This window comes from Chenopodium album, chromosome 6, assembly GCF_948465745.1.
Source record: "Chenopodium album chromosome 6, dcCheAlbu1.1, whole genome shotgun sequence".
NCBI lineage: Eukaryota > Viridiplantae > Streptophyta > Magnoliopsida > Caryophyllales > Amaranthaceae > Chenopodium > Chenopodium album.
The window spans coordinates 37730818-37748370 of NC_137839.1; the positions used below are offsets into that span (position 1 = coordinate 37730818).

A 17553-nucleotide genomic window follows, 5' to 3' on the forward strand; every position below is an offset into this window, starting at 1 on the left:
TATGAAATAGAACGAATTAAAACAAACTTTGAACTACTTATTCTTTTTCCTTCTTTTTTTTTTTTTCAAACTTGAACTTTTTTTTTCTTTTGAATTTTTTCCTTTTTTATTCTTGAGCAGCCTTCACATAGAACATTTGAACATTTGAAACATTTTTTTTCTTTGCTCTTCTATTTTTTTCTTTTTTTTTTTACCTCATATTGGAAATTTTCAACTTTGAAACACAAACATCAGTATTTTCCAATCATAAAATCAAAGAAAAATCACTCTTCTTTTATTCCACATTGTGCAAATGATATGCACACCACAACTCCCTCACCTCACCAACTAATAGCTCCCCCAAGCCAAGCTTGGGACTAGTAACCAATGGGGATCATAAAGGCTTGTAATGTGGCTAAATAAACAATAAAAGGGCATAAGCAACAACATGGGTAACAAGAAGGGAACAAATGTATCTAATATCGTCTGAAGGCTTCCTAAGAGAACAAATGCCTTCATCCTCCTCAATGTGCATAATATTGAGCTATATAAACATTACTAATAGTTGCAAACCAATACTCAAATTCATTGACATACCAGGAACTATCACACATTCCTAACAAAATCAACTAGTCAAGCACTATATTCACAAATAGTTGGCAAAATTGACGCATGTTTAGGAATCCAAACAATTAAAATTCAAATCATGATTAACAAATTCACAGAGCTCATTATCATATACCAAGAATCAAAACAATATTTCTAAGTATGGGACATAGGGAAGCATGATTTACAATTCATTGGAACGTATTTTTGAATTTTTTTTATTTTTTCAAATTTTTTTTGTATTTTTTTCATAAAGGAAAGCAATAAAAACTGCACTAGAAAAGCAATAAATAGAGAAAAGAGAGAGAGAGTTACCATATATACAAGAAATCTCCCCCCAAGCCAAATCAAGCAATGCCCTCATTGACTTGGGAAGGTTGCTAGGAGAAGCTACTCCTCATCATCATCCATCCTCTCGTACCCTCCTCCATAGCTCGAGCCGGCACCACCCTGGCTCGTTCCAGCACCACCATAACCCGAACCACCTGCAAAGTAGTTAGGGTTCACATTTCCCCCATACCCCCAAAAGGAGCATCACCCCCATATCCATGGACTGAAGAGTAGTCCACATAAGTACCAAAAGCTCTAGGGGTGGAATACCCTCCTTGGGGGTATTGGAACTAATCGGGAACTAATGCCTCGGGGGGAATAGCCCCTCGGCGTGCATAGTCATCGTACATCGGGTATAAACCCCTCCCGAGGTTCCTCTCTATATGACCCACCCAACTATCCAAAGTGACTAACCTAGAATCTATGTTTTGCACCATGCCCTCTACCCTCCCTTGCCCCATCTCTATACGGTATAGTTGGCTCCAAAAATCCGAGAAGTCATAAGGGGCATTGGGGTCGATGTTATAATCGACGGAGGAGGTGGGCATGCCATAGGTAAAGGGTTGGGGTGGTGGTTGGGGGTAGTGTGGTGAATGGTGTTGGGGGGAATGGTGGGGTTGTGGTGAAGGGTGAGGTTCTTGAACCTCGCCTTAACCGTTTATCTCGAATGTGTAAGAAGGCTTCCCCTTCACAAATTTGGTCAAGGCGGGGTTGGGTAGGGTAAAATCTTGGTCTCTCCTACCCGATTCCCAGTGGACTATCCACCAAGTCTCACTGCCCATGGGTTGCACCCAGTTTAGGCTCCCTAAGTAAGCTAGGTCCATGAGGGTTGAGCCCACTACTTTCCTATGCCCATTTGGGGTTCCATCCTAGGTGTTTAATAGCAATATGGGTCACCGACCCCCCAAAATAGATAGGCGCTCTAGACCGACCCGTTTCGGCCGCATTGGCCGCCCTTTGAAAGTGGTTGGCAATCCTATGAGGTATGTTTAATTTCTCAGCATTACGGATCATATAGGATGCCAACAATTCTAGTTTATCCCTCCTCACGTTTGCCAGTTCATGCTTCCCAAAAATTGTGAGGCCGACAAACCTTTGCCAAAACTTTGGGACGGGATATTGAATCCACATCCCTTTGGCGTGTTGGAGGTTAATCAAACCCTGCCCGGTGAGTCTCTTGTAGACCACGACAATGTGGTCTTAGGAGGGTTCGATAGGTTTGTCCGATTTATGCTCAAACAACTTCCCAAATTCTTTTAGAGTTAATCACACATCATTGTTTAGCAATCGGAATTGTACATGAGTGATCAAAGCATTCATTTTAATAACATTGAAACTAGAAATAAATTCTAATGTCAAGTAATCATAAGTATCATGATGCATTTGGAAGAAACCACTCATGCTTATACCCTTAAATAATTTCTCTACATATTTATCAAGACTTAATCTAGATAATGTAGGATGATGAACAAAACGGGTAGAGATTACTTGCCTCTCGATGAGATTGAGCATCCTTGCCATTGTTCCGTTGAGGTGATAACAATCTCCTCCCATCCCGGGATTTGAAGCTCCGGGTCGACCATTGGTTGTTGTTTCCTCGAACTTTCGCCCCTTTGTTGTCTAGATCGTTTGGAAGCCATTTGTAGTGAGAAATTTGGGTATTGAAGCTTTCTCTCTCTAAGGGTTTTAAGAAATTATGAGAGAAAGTGGGAGAAAATTGGTGGAAAATGTAGAGGAAGGTGTGATGATTAAGAATATGTAAAAAATTTAAGGTTTTGATGGATGAATTTGAGAAGATCTTGGAAGGAAAGTGAGGTTGAAGGTTTGAAAATGGAGGTTTTAGAGAGAGAAAGTGTGAATAAAGAAGAAGAAGTAAGGAAGAAAAAGAAAAGAAAGGGGGAGAATGACGAATTAATCCTCCGGAAAATAGGCGCGCCCGATCGGGCAAGCCTTTCCCGATCGGGCGAAATTAGTTTTTTCTAGAATGTAAAGTGCGCGCCCGATCGGGCGAACTCCGCCCGATTGGGCGCGAACACGAACCTCAAAATTGCCAGATTGCTCGCCCGATATTTCTTTTTGTGGCACTCGATTTCTCCAAATTTCCGCCCGATCGGGCGGCCTTGCCCAATCGGGCAAAATTTCCCTTGATTTTCTTCCTCACTTGCGCGCCCGATCGGGCTTGCCTTGCCCGATCGGGCGATGATAAGCTCCGATAAAATCCATATTTTGTGCCTGATCGGGGCTCCTTGCCCGATCGAGCGAAATTATGCTCGATTCTGACCCTCAGGTGCGTGCCCGATCGGGCCCGTACCCAATCCGGAGCTTCTCTTTTCTTCGCCTTTTTCTCTTGAAAACTCCGTACTTTGTGATCTAAAACCTGTACAAAACACTCATGAAAGGTAAAATTTCACTCTCCTCACCTCTCTAAGAAAAAGGATAACAAATAAAAATAACGAAAAACTAGTCTAGAAAGCAAGAAATACGGGTTGCCTCCCGCAAAGCGCTGGTTTATCTAGGTCCCGCACGACCCTCTTACTACATTGAAGCTCAAAGTGAATCGGAACCGCTTAGGTGAAGTAATTCAACTGCACCAATTGTAGCCCCCTCATGATATAGCTTGAGTCTTTGGCCATTAACCTTGAACTCGTTACCATGTTCATCGAAAACCTCCACAGAACCAAATTGGCCCTTTTTACAATAAAAGGACCCGACCACCTTGACCTCAACTTTCCTGGGAATAGTTTAAGTCGAGAGTTGAACAACAACACTTTATCACCCTCTTTGAATTCTCTCGGAAGGATCATCTTGTCGTGCCACCTCTTTGTCTTCTCCTTGTAGACACGAGCACTATCATAGGCCGTCAACCTAAACTCATCGAGTTGGTTAAGTTGAAGTAACCTCTTTTCTCCCGCTAGTTTGGCATCCAAATTGAGCTCCTTAATAGCCCAATATGCCTTATATTCTAATTCGACCGGGAGATGACATGCTTTACCGTACATAAGTCTATATGGAGTAGTAACTATAGGGGTCTTGAATGCAGTTCTGTACGCCCAAAAGGTGTCATCCAACTTATCGCTCCAATCTTTCCTTGACTTTGCTACCACCTTCTCTAGAATGGCCTTGATCTCACGGTTAGAAACTTCAACTTGGCCACTAGTTTAGGGGTGGTAGGCTAAACCTGTCCTATGGTAGAAACCATACTTTTTGAGGAGGTTGTCTAACTTCCGCTCATGAAAGTGAGATCCTCCGTCACTTATTATCACTCTAGGAACGCTAAATCTTGGAAATATGGTCTTCTTGAAAGGTCTATGGACCACCTTGGCATCATTAGTAGGAGTAGCGATGGCCTCAACCCACTTGGATACATAGTCGACGGCGACAAGTATATAGCGGTTCCCTTTTGAAGAAGGGAACGATCCCATGTAATCAACTCCCCAAACATAAAAAATTTCAACTTCTAAAATTCCGGTTTGAGGCATCTCATGCTGCCGCGAGATGTTGCCAGTCCTCTGGCAAGAGTCACAAGCTTGCACAAAAGTGTTAGCATCCTTAAACATTGTAGGCTAATAAAAACTCGACTCATTAATCTTGGCCACCGTTTTAGTGGGGCCATGATGTCCTCCATATGGTGAGGTGTGGCAACTAGTAAGCACACCGTGGACTTCCCATTCGGGAACACACCTGCGAAATAATCCATCTGCACACTCACAAAACAAAAAAGGATCATCCCAAAAATAATGTTTAACATCAGAAAGGAATTTCTTTTTTTGTTGGTAGGACAAGTCAAGAGGTAGAGTACCACCCACTAAATAATTAGAAAAGTCGGCATACCATGGGTGTTGCTCTAAAACTGCATATAGGTTGTCATCAGGGAAAGAACCATCTATAGGAAGAGAATCCTTACCCTCATCATACTTGATACCTGACAAGTGGTCTGCCACTACGTTCTCTGCTCCCTTTTTATCTTTTATTTCGATGTTAAAATCTTGGAGCAAAAGAACCCATCGGAGTAGCCTTGGCTTTAATTTCGCCTTAGCTACCAAGTACTTCAACGCTGCATGGTCAGTAAAAACAATGACTTTAGAACCAATAAGATATGATCTAAATTTTTCTAAAAAAAGCATATATAACAGCAAGAAACTCCTTCTCCGTTGTGGCATAGTGAATCAGAATCTCGGACGTGCGATTGGGCAATGGTTGTGTAGCCGATGCTTTACCGGCCCTTTCAGAACCGGATTGGAGTACAAAAGGCCCTGCCCCAAAAACGAATAAAATAGTCCTTTTTTTTTGGCGGGTACCGCCACGCCCGACTATGAAAGAGAACTTTATGGCAACAGGATCCACTAGCAACCGCCTTTTCTTTTGACCGGAACTCCGAGTGCGTTCGTGAACGTGTTCAAGACGGAGGCGTAGTGACCCTCCTACAAGCTTGAACACCTTGACTTGGGCTTCATCCAAAGTTTTGCTTGCATAATAAATAGCATGCAAAACCTTGTTCTTTCTTTGTCCGAGCACGGCTCCTAGTGCAAATTCACTTCCATCACACATGATCTCGAAAGGAAGATTCCAATCGGGAGCACATATGATGGGTGCCGATATCAAAGCCTGCTTAATCTTGTTAAAAGCCTCAAGACACTCGTCAGTAAAAATAAAAGGAGCATCCTTGAGCAAAAGCCGAGTCAGTGGTTTAGCAATTTTAGAAAAATCTTTGATAAAGCGATGATAAAACCCCGCATGACCCAAGAAACTTCTAACTCCCTTAACATTAACTGGGGGAGGTACTTGCTCAATCACTGAAATCTTAGCTTTGTCTACTTTTATGCCCTTATCAGATACAATGTGACCTAGAACTACTCCCTCTTTCACCATAAAGTGACATTTCTCCCAGTTTAGAACTAAGTTGCATTCTTCACATCGTTTTAAAATTTTAGCGAGATTAATTAGACATGAATCAAATGAAGAACCATACACGCTAAAATCATCCATAAAGACTTCCATAATAGACTCTATGAAATCAGAAAAGATGCTCATCATACAACGTTGAAAGGTAGCGGGAGCATTACATAAACCAAAAGGCATTCAACCATATGCAAAAGTGCAATAAGGGCATGTAAAGGTTGTCTTTTCCTGATCTTCAGGGTGAATCGGAATTTGGAAAAATCCCGAATACCCATCCAAATAGCAAAAGAACTTATGGTTAGCTAACCTCTCAAGCATTTGATCTATAAAGGGGAGGGGGAAGTGGTCCTTTTTAGTGGCGACATTCAGTCTACGATAATCAATACACATACGCCACCCTGTTACAGTTCTAGTGGGAATTAATTCATTTTTTTCATTAGTTATCACAGTCATCCCACCCTTTTTTGGCACTACCTGCACAGGACTTACCCACTTGGAGTCAGAAATAGGATAGATAATACCCGCATCAAGTAATTTCATAACCTCTTTCTTGACTACTTCCTGCATGTTAGGATTCAATCTTCTTTGGGGTTGAATGCAGGGCTTATAGTTATCCTCTAGATGTATCCTGTGCATACAAAAATCACGGCTAATACCCTTGAGATCATCAACACTATACCCAATAGCTTTCTTATGGGTTTGAAGAACCCCTAGAAGTTGGGAAGTTTGTAGGTCATTAAGTGCAGTACTGATGATCACGGGGTATAGTTCCTATTCATCCAGAAAAATATATTTCAAATGAGAAGGGAGAGGTTTTAGTTCTGGTTTCTTAACCTCTGCAGGTTTCGATTCCTGAACTAAATTTACTACCTTCATTGTTTCCTTGGGGTCTAACTCTTTTAAGGAAAGAGCACTTTCAATATCCCGTACCTCATTACCCCAAATGCTTGCATTGTCTGTAGATAAATTCCCACAAAGAATTTCCTCCAGGGGATCCCTTGCAAGAACCTGTGGCAAGCTATTATCACAAATATCATCCATTATATCAATTATATCAATATAACAACAATTTTCCTCTAGCATAGACCCTTTCAAAACTTTCCCTAGATTAAAAGTAACATTATCATCACCAACAGAAAGGGTTAGTTTGCCATTTTTCACATCAATAATGACTCCTGGAGTATGGAGAAAAGGCCTACCTAATATAATGGGTATTTGTGTATCCTCTTCCATGTCTAAAACAACAAAATCAACAGGAATAAAAAATTTACCAACTCTGACAGGGAGATCCTCTAAAATACCTAGGGGGTATTTTATAGAACGATCTGCCATTTACAAAGTTATATTAGTAACTTTTAATTCTCCCATATTAAGTTTAGCACAGACAGACAAATGGCATAACACTAATACTGGCACCCAAATCACACAAAGCTTTATCAATAAAAACATTCCCTATATGACAAGGGATAGAAAAGCTACCGGGATCCTTTAATTTAGGAGGGGATTTATTTTGTAATAAGGCGCTACACTCCTCTGTGAAAGTTACAGTTTCTACTTCATTAAAGGCCCTTTTCCTAGTCAGAATGTCTTTCATAAATTTAGCATATGCAAGAACCTGAGTGATTAAATCAGTGAAAGGAATTGTTACCTGCAGTTTTTTCACAACCTCTAAGAACTTACCAAATTGTTTATCAAACTTAGTCTTCAATTGTCTATTAGGGAACGGTAGTTTGATAACCGGGCTCTGCACATCTCCTCCCTTATCCTGAGATTTACCCTGCACAGAAACATTAGAAGGGTTAGTATCTGTTTGTAGCCCTACAGGGTTAACATGATTAGCGTTTGGTATAGAGGAATCTAGATCAAGAACTAGCCCATCTTCCTTTGGCATAGGAGGTCCATCATAATGTGAACCACTCCTTAGAGTGATTGCATTGGCATGATCTGTAGGATGGATAGGTTGTGATGGTAGAGCTCCCTGCTGACGGGATTGTAGGGTAGATGAAAGTTGCGCAATTTGATTATCCATGATTTTATTGTGGGCTAAAATAGAATCAATTTGCGCATCCCTACTCTCCATATGCTTTTGCATATTAGTAAGCATTGCTCTAATTTCTGTCATGGTAGGGTCGGAAGATGATGAGGGTGATGCTTGGCTTTTTTGGCCAGAATTTGGGTGGTAATATTTTTGCTGTGGTGGGGGTTGCTGTTGTGGTTGTTGTGGAGGTGGAGGGTTTTGTACATTGGTGCTCCGGTACGAAAGATATGGATGGTTCAGGTAACCGGCATTATAAGAGTTTGAATATGGGTTTTTTTTGCCTATAGGTTTGAAAGGCATTAACTTGTTCCATGGAACTCCTACAATCTTGCTCCCAATGCCCTACAATTCCACAATTTTCACAAAAAGATTCATTGTTAGCAACAACAGAAACGTTAGCTACAGAGTTAGGAGTAGTAGTAAGATTATCTAATTTTTGACAAATAGACGTTAATTGAGCTTGCAAAAAGGATACGGAATCGACATTATGTTTTCCTTTATTTGCAAACCCTCTCGGATTCCCGTATTGGGAATTGTGTATTGCCATGTCTTCAATAACCTGTCCTGCATCGTCCACATTTAAATTCATAAATCTCCCACTGGCTGCAGAATCTAGAACTGATCTAGAAGAATTTCCAAGTCAATTGTAGAAAGCTTGGATCAATTGCCATTGTGCTAGATTGTGGTGGGGGCATTCTCTCTGTAGATCCTTGAACCTCTCCCAAGCCTCATATAGCGTTTCATCGGCCTCTTGAGCAAGAGTTAGTACCGCTGTTCTCTCTGCAGTATAATATTTATTATAGAAATTCAAAGCAAGAGTTTCCCAGTCAGTAATACCAAGTGCAGTTCTATTCAAACCATTAAACCATAATTTAGCTTTGCCACATAATGAAAAGGGAAAAAGAATCTCCTTGATTTGGTCCTGCGTGACCCCGGCTTGTCTAATTGTGTTGCAATACTGGCAAAAATCTGCAATGTGAAGATTAGGATCTTCACCCTTAGCTCCACTGAATTGCTTCCTCTCTATCATAGTGATAGATTGGGGCTTGATCTCAAATTGAACTCCATCTAGAGCCGGAGTGGGAGTAAGGTGCGGGAAATCCGTGAGCTTCGGCTGCGAGTAAACACTGAGTTTCTTTTGGGTCGTCATCTCTGATTCTGAATCTGAAGGAATTTCTGCATCACTAGAATTAGAGGGAGGGACTCTTTGATTATTGTCCTCCTCAGAACCCGCCATAATTTGTCTATAAGTTTTCCTTTGCCTATGAAACGAGCGTTCGATCTCAGGATCGAATGGAATGTAACCTGATCTGGAACACCTAGGCATAAACAAGGAACTAAAAGACAAATATGAGAATTGCCTCAAAGAACTAACGTTCTCTGAGACAAAAGGGGATAATCTAGACTACAAAAAATAATCAGAAAATAAAAATAAAACCGTTTCCCCAGCAACGACGCCAAATTTTGACAGGGTAAAGTCGTATCCCCTAATCAAAAGTATTACCTAAGTCCTCTAACTAATGCAGATAGGGAAGTAGGGTCGAATCCACAAGGAAACAAGTCTATCTACTCCTAATTAATTATTATAATCTAAATTATCAAGGTAACCAATGTTGTTGTAATTAAAGACTATACTACGAAGAATATGATCAGGGAAAATAAAGTAGGGATAAATTAAATATTAAAAAGGCCTAGGGCATAGGTTCACCAATAAATAATATTCCAGGGCAAATCATAATAAGCAATCATCAAGCAGCATCGATTAATCAGATTATAAAGGGCTTTCGCTACGTATTATAATCACAGAGTTAATTTACCGATATTAAATCTCATCTGTCGAATCTCGACTTAACCATTTATAAATCAGTCCGCCTATTGAAACTAAGCCTAAATATCAATTCTCATCTATCGAATCTCGAATTCATGTTTCTTAAACTCATACAATTAAATCTGGCCAAACCTAATTGCATAACATTAAATCAATCAATAGGAAATTAACCAAGCATTGATAATCAACAATCACAAATTTACCCATTCATATTATTTATTAGATCCCCATAAACCCTATAAATAAAACTACTCAAGCATAATTAAATCTAAACTACTCAAATCAATAAAGCAAAGCATAATGAATGAATTAAATAAAATAGCTGAAATTAAAAGAGAAGAAATTGTTACCAAAAGAAATCTGGATTAATGAATATAATTAAGAACAATGTTGAGAGAGAGTTTTAGAGAGAGAAAATATTATAAGTAGAGAGAGAAAATCTAAAAGAGAAGGTAATAAAAAATTACATACAAAAAACGTACTTAAACATCCCTAAAACAAATCCTTAAACAAAACTAATCAGGTCTTTAGAAAAACACATGCCCGATCGGGCGAACAGCCGCCTGATCGGGCTCGCCTTTTAACAACGCCCTTGTTGGTGTGCTGCGCGTGATCGAGCCTACGCTCACCCGATCAGGCGCGACTTCTTCCTTGATGATGCTATGCGTGCGCCCGCCCGATCGGGCGTATGCTTGCCCGATCGGGCCTGACTTCTTCTTCGAGGCTTGGATTTTGATTGGGCTCGATTCCTCGGCCCAATCCGGATTTCCTCATCGGGTCTTGATTACTTGATCCAATTGCCCCGGTATCACATACCGATCCCTTAATCACCGGCTCTCACCAGTCCCGGGCTTCAAGGATGGTCGTGTCCTCCTAACGCTCGTAGTTGCTTCGTTAAAAACCCAGAAAACGCTCCAAATGTGCAATTTCCTACAAAACTCAAGCAAAAACTACAAAAACACTAGAAAACACAAATTAGTAATAAAAGTGGCCCTAAAGAGCCAAAAAACACTACTAATTATGACCATGGGACGGGGGTAAAACACTATATAAATTGGACATATCAGTTAGGCTAGGAATCTTGATGGACCGGTTCCTTTTACCGATCGGCTTGCGGAGAGGAAGTTGAATGACAAGTGTGCAAAATTTCTTAGTGTCATGAAGAATTTGCATATCAACCTCACTTTTCTTGAAGTTGTGACACAAATGCCATCTTACTCAAAGTTCCTCAAAGATATTCTCACCAACAAGAGGAAGCTCAATGATGAGCCTATCACCCTTCCACATCAAGTGAGTGCTCTTGTCCAACATAAGATGCCCAAGAAGGAAAAAGAACCGGGAAGTTTCACTTTGCCGGTGAAAATTGGGAACATGGAAGCTAGGGGCGCCTTAGCCAATCTTGGAGCAAGTGTTAGTTTAATCCCTCTATCCATTGCTCAAAAACTCAATATAGAGATGATCCCTACAAGGACGACAATTCAATTGGCCGATCGGTCGGTGAAATTACCTTGTGGAGAGCTTGAGGATGTTCCAATTCAAGTGGGACACATCTACGTGCCTTGTGACTTTGTAGTGATGGATATGGAGGAAGATGTTAACACTCCTTTTATTTTGGGACGTGAAGCTCTTAAAACTTTGGGGGCGGTCATCAATTGCAAGAACAACACCATCGCATGTGAGGTGGCCAATGAGAAGATTGTCTTTGAGTTTTCTAAGTTGCTCAAGACCCCCATGGTTGAAAAATGCTGTAGAGTTGATGTTGTGAATGAGGAGCTAGATCTCTTGGGGAGGGTCGTGATGAGGCCTCAAGATCCAATGATAGAAGCTCTTACATGCAAAGAAGAGTTCCACTCTCAAGAGGCTAAAGAGTTTGTCATGGAAATGGAGGAATCCTCAAAGGAGGAGGTTGAACAACAAGTTGAGATCGAGCTTGAGTCCAAGGAGGAGAAATTGGAGGAGAGTTCTAAGCCTCCTCCCAAGGTAGAACTCAAGACCCTTCCCCCTTCTTTGAAATATGCTTTTCTTGATAAGGAGGGAAAATACAGATGGTCTTTCCAATGAGATCTTTTTTATGCATATGACAATAATGTTAATCAAAATTACGCACATGAAATATTTAGAACTTTTCGAGTCTCATCCAATAATTCTAAATTATTGCCAAAATAAATCTTAGGAATTAAAATAGAAATCTTCCCTTGTAGAGTCGCCAAAAGCTGTAGGGAATATTTCAAGCGTTATCCCTATCTTGAACCCCACTGTGATCATACACTAAAGTACGGTGACGTCCAAAGGGAAAGAAGATAGAGCAAAAGAGTCGCCAAAAAGTTTTAGGAACTTGTAAACTGTTCACGAGGTGAAGGTTACATCCCTTAACGATCCAGAAGATCGTCAGCTCCAATAGGTCTGGAACCATGACTGGTAGTTCAAGGATGAAAATACAAATCCAACCTAAAAGAGATTGAACCTGCCCTAATAATAGCCCTCTACTTTATTCTGATCGTATTCATGTGCGCTTTCTGACTAACATGCAATCAATAGGTTATCCTAAACCTGTTTAATCAATGTTGGTTGAATATTAATGCACAAATAAAACTATTATATGCGATCACTTGAATTATAATCAAATTAACCCTAAACAAGATTATTAATTATCTTATTAAGCGTGATTACAACTACCAATTCCCTTTAAACATGCATTAAAGGTGTGATCAAGCAATAACAATAAATATCAAGCAACATAATAATAATCATAACAATTAAAATAATCATATTAAAGCTAAAGCATAGCAAGATCCTAGGCATGATACTAATAAGATTAATAACAAACCCTAGCATGTCACTAAACATTAAAAATCAAAGATTTAACCCTAACATGATACTAACATGAATATTAGGAAAGAAATAAAAGGTATCATAGAAATCATAATTGACATTATATTCTTTACCCTAAACATGATACTAGGAATTTATTGTTGTCACCCTAAACATCAAATTAAGAAAAGCATCCTAACATGATATTAAGAATTTATAATAACAACCTAGACATGATTTCTATATCATAATATCAATAAATCAATTAAAGCACTTACTGTGGAGGGCCCATGTTACGAAAGACGCCGTAAACCTCTTTATAATAACAAAATACACGCGTTAGTAACTTTAAGGAAAATATAAAACAAAACAATTAAACTAAATAATTGAAATAGAGATTTGGTACCAAACCCTCAGAAATTAAAACCTTTCACGTCTAGGGCGAAGGCAACTTCGAATTATGCTAGGTGTATCTAGGTCTTGTGAATGCGGAATTTCGTGTGAAGGGTGGTTTAGAAAAAAGAGAAAGAATAAGCCTTAGAGAAGAGAATTAGAGAACTAGGGAGTTGATGATTGTAGATTGTAGATTAGAGATGAGAGTTGATCATTGAAAACAGAGTTTTTGAGGAGGTTATTTATAGAGGAAATCAGCCAAAAAGATATAAAGTCGAACCAGAATTCTGTCGTGAAAAAACAAAGTTAGCGCCAGACGCTGACATTAGCGCCAGATGCTAACGCTAGCGCCAGGCGCTAATGCTGGCGTTAGGCGCTAATCAGTTTTTTCACGCGTTTTCTAAATTCAGAAAAAATTTAACCGTACAGGAGGATAAAATCGTATTTTCCTCAAAAACACTCTTTTATTCTGATTAAAATTCTAAAAAGTCAACAAAAGTCAATTTATCAATGCTAATTGAATTAGGAATGAAAAGAACCTTTTGGAAGAATCTAGAAGACTAAAACCATTCCTAATTACATTAGGAATGATAAATCCATATTAGGCCCTCCACTAGATCATTGGGCCGCATATAAGGCTCAAACCGGACCCAGTTTACTAGTTTGGCCATAACTTCCTCATTAATCATCGGAATTGGGCTTATAATATATTGTTGGAAAGCTCTTTTCAAGCCCCATCCAACAACACCATTATTGGACCCTTTCTATGAACCAAACAAACTGGATTGGCTGTTTTCTTAAAATAGGTTTTCAAAAACAGAGAGAAAAGAAAAGAATTAAAACTATCCGCAACACTAAACTTTCCACACTTTCACTTCATTTGATTACGATTCGACGTGAAAAGTACTCATCACCGGGTTTGGTTTTGGGGAGAGACAAATGGGTGTCTACAATAATCCTAAAATTTGATGAGCATTTTCAATCCAACTTTCTTGACTTTCTCTTCTACCTTTTTCGAAAATAATTCATTTAAAGTAAAATCCTTAGATGATTAACTTGTTGAAGTCAACACAAATCATTTCATTCCATTAATGATTTTTCGTGAATTTTTTTGACATTCTTCATCAACAAACTTGCTTGAAGTGAATTCATATTACAAGGATTAAAAAAAAGAAATAAGACAATGATTATGACTTTGGTTCATTGTTTGAATGCTTGGCAGAAAAGGTTTAAGTGAACGCGCTCAATTTCTCGTGATACAAATTACTAGATCATATTCCACATTCGCATACTAGTCCAATCATGGGTGACAAAGCAGCATTAGAGAAACTTAGAGAGGAACTCCAAAACCTAATGGCCCTACGAGAAGAAGAAGCCCAAATGAAGGCTCATAAAAAAGCAGAAAAGGCTAAAATAAAAGCAGAAAAAGAAAAAGAAAACATACTGCAAGAAAAAGGAAGAGCCAAAAGAGTAGAGGCCTTGGAAAAACTTGTCTTTCGAGCTAACTCAGGGAATTAGTACTTCAATTATGAGCTTGCACAACAACCTAGTGGCAAGACTCTCCCAGAAAAGTTCTTGACTACGGATTTGCCAACCTTTAAGGTTACAGACAAACCTAGGACTCACTTAATGAGCTTTATTGGAATTATGGCATTGAAAGGGGTTGAGCCAAGCCTATATGCATGTAATTTTCCTCGTTCATTGGATCCAACTGCTAGTTCGTTGTTTTATAACCTCGATGCAAAACAAACTTCCACTTGGAGTGACGTTGTAAAAGCGTTTTTAACCCAATATGGATATAACATTGAGCTCACAACTACCTTACGCGATCTCGAATTGCTTAAGCAAGGGTAAGAAGAAGGCTTCATTGACTTCTTTTCCAGGTGGCGATCAAAGGTTGCTCTTATTCCACAAAGACCTTCGAATCATGAACTTGTCCCAAAGTTCATAGACAATATATCTCCATGATGAGTGGCATTTATGCCACTCTTTTATCCTTTTACTCTAAGGATTCTCCCCTCATTTGCACTTGTTTGGCCCTTTTTCTAAGCATTTTTACTTAGTTTTGCTTCCTCTTTTCTTTTCTCCTTTATCTTCCCTTTTCTTAGTCTTCTCGCTTTGTTTTTACTTTAATTTCCATGCTTATGCTTTGTAGGAACCATCGGGGTTTTCAAGAGGAGGAAGCTAAGCTCAAGGGAAGCTGAAGGAAGCAAGATTCAGAAGAGGTTCGACCGAACCTCCTGAGGTGTGGCCGAACCAGGGTGTGGCCGAACCTGCTCAGTGGTTCGGCCGAACGTCGAGGTAGGGTCAAGAAGCAATTTGGCAATTTTGCAGGAGTGGTAGAACCTCAGAAGTTCGACCAGACCAGGATCAGGGAGGTTCGACCGAACCTACCCATGGTTCGGCCGAACCTACCTTGTAGTCTGGCCAAACCTACCCAGTGTTCGGTCAGACCACTCCTCTATCTTAGCTTGCTCTGTACGGACTATATAAGTCCCATTTTTAGAACGTTTTGATGTAATTTGGATTAACTTAGTTTTAATTTGGAGAACATTAGCCTAATGGGGAGAGAGAAAATAGATTGTTATTCAAGCATCCTTTATTGTATTTAACTTGGCTCAAGTTTTAATCTTCCATCAATCAAGCAAGAATTCAAGTTTTCATCTTTCATTAATCCCTTCTTTAGCAATCTCTTCTCTTTTCCTTTAGTATTATTTATTTATTTCATTGTTACTTATTCTTGTCAATCTTATTAGCTTATCTAGTTGTTATTGATTTCATTGATTTTAATCATGTTTTGTTTTGAGTTTCTTGAGTTTATTTCTAGTTTTTATATTATGTTTAATCTCCCTTCTCTAGGCTAAACTTTTAGCTAGGGGAAGGGGGTGGAAGATATGATTTGATATTGGATGAATGATGATGGTTGGATTGAACTTATGCCATATATTGATGAAAGACATGATTTTTATTAGCTTGGGAGTATTGTTGCACTCTATTTGATGTTTTCTAGTTTAAATGCATGAAAGTGATTTGAACTAGATTAGGATCACCTCTATTTTAATGATTGCATGAGAATGAGTTATTAAAGTGGAGTTTTTATGGATTGTGCTTCTTTATTCTCTTAATTTGATTGTAACTAATAGGATGCATGAGAATGATCCTTATTAGTGTAGACCTCTTTCATTGATTTTCCTAGACTATTGCATGAGAATGAATTGTTTAGGTAGAATCTTGTGTTCTTTGGCATATGTTTCATGATAATAACCATTATTCTCCTCTTTCTAATCATATTGGACACCCCCGTATCCCTAGCGTCATTTTCTATTGATTTTAATCATCATTTTCTTGCTTATTGGTAGTTTTAGTGTTCTTACTCAACAAAACCAACAAAAACAATCCCCTTTTCACTCTTGCATTAGTGATATTTGATGTTGAATTAGTGTGCTTCCCTAGTGGTTCAACCCTTTACTTGCCACTAACTAGTTTAATGTAGGTTCAGGTATTATAACTGATTAATTTGGTTAGGGTAGTAGCTTAACGACCTATCTAACCCGCGATCAAATTTTGGCGTCGTTGTCGGGGAAGCGGCTTGTTTAGCGTCTATTATTGCCTTGTTAGAGTCATTTTGCTTTCTTTTCTTTTTGTTTTTTGTTTTATCATCCTTGTCATTGCTAATTGTTTTCTTAGCTTTGGTGAATGCTTAGGAGGTCTCAAGGAGCACCCTTACATCAAATTGACCATGAAATCAACCGAACCTTGAGACAAGTCCGTAGGCTTTATCAAGACGAGGGAAGAGGTTTTTGTGATATAGTTGATAGTGAGAGTGATACTTACTCTTTAAGTTCATCACGCGGATCAATGGAGGGACAAGAGTATGATGTTTTGTTTCGTGAGTTCGGAAATCCGGAGGATTATGAGCTCAGGGGAGGGATTTTGCTACCCGTCATGGAAACCAAATTCTCAATCCATCCACAATATATTCGAATGGTCCAATCGGACCATTTTTCCAGAAGTGCAAGTGAGGAACCTATTGAACATCTGGACCGATTCCTTGAATTGTGCGCAATGATGCAAACCAATGAAGTGAGTCAAGACTACATTCGTATGCACCTTTTCCGGCAATCTCTCACCGGACGAGCAAAGAAATGGCTAAAGAAAGTAAAGCCTAACACTCTCACAACATGGAGGGAGGTGGTAAAGGCGTTCTTGAAGCGCTTTATCTCCGAGGAGAAGACCGCCGAAATGAGAAGGAAAATTGCATCATTTGAGCAAGATGCCGATGAAAGTCTTGGTGAAGCATGGGAGAGATTCAAGGAGTTGGTACAAGCATGTCCCCACCATGAGTACAATCAAGGGTTGCTCATGCGGTTTTTCTACGACGGATTGGAGCCCATGTCAAGAGCCAATTTGGATGCGGGGGCGGGTGGTCAATCAATCAAGATCCCTCAAAATCAAGTTGAAGCCACAATAGAAGAGGTAGCAAAGAATTACTCTTGGGGGGGCCGAAGAAGAAACAATCCAAAGAGAGGTGGTATTTACGAATTGGAGAAAGTTGATCAATTGCAACATCAAATTGATCAACTAACAAAAGGGCTTTCTAAATTGAACACGAGTGTGAATGCAAGTTCAAGTGGTGGAGCAAGCTCTTCTCAAGTTAATTCTTTCTCTT

General features: G+C 39.4%; 1 non-coding gene across 1 annotated transcript; it reads right to left on the reverse strand.

The window, feature by feature from the left end:
* Positions 1–17123: 17123 nt before the first annotated feature.
* On the reverse strand, positions 17124–17231 carry LOC145637371 (small nucleolar RNA R71). Its single transcript, XR_014114164.1, has one exon. It is a non-coding gene; the product is annotated as a small nucleolar RNA R71 (small nucleolar RNA).
* Positions 17232–17553: the final 322 nt, after the last annotated feature.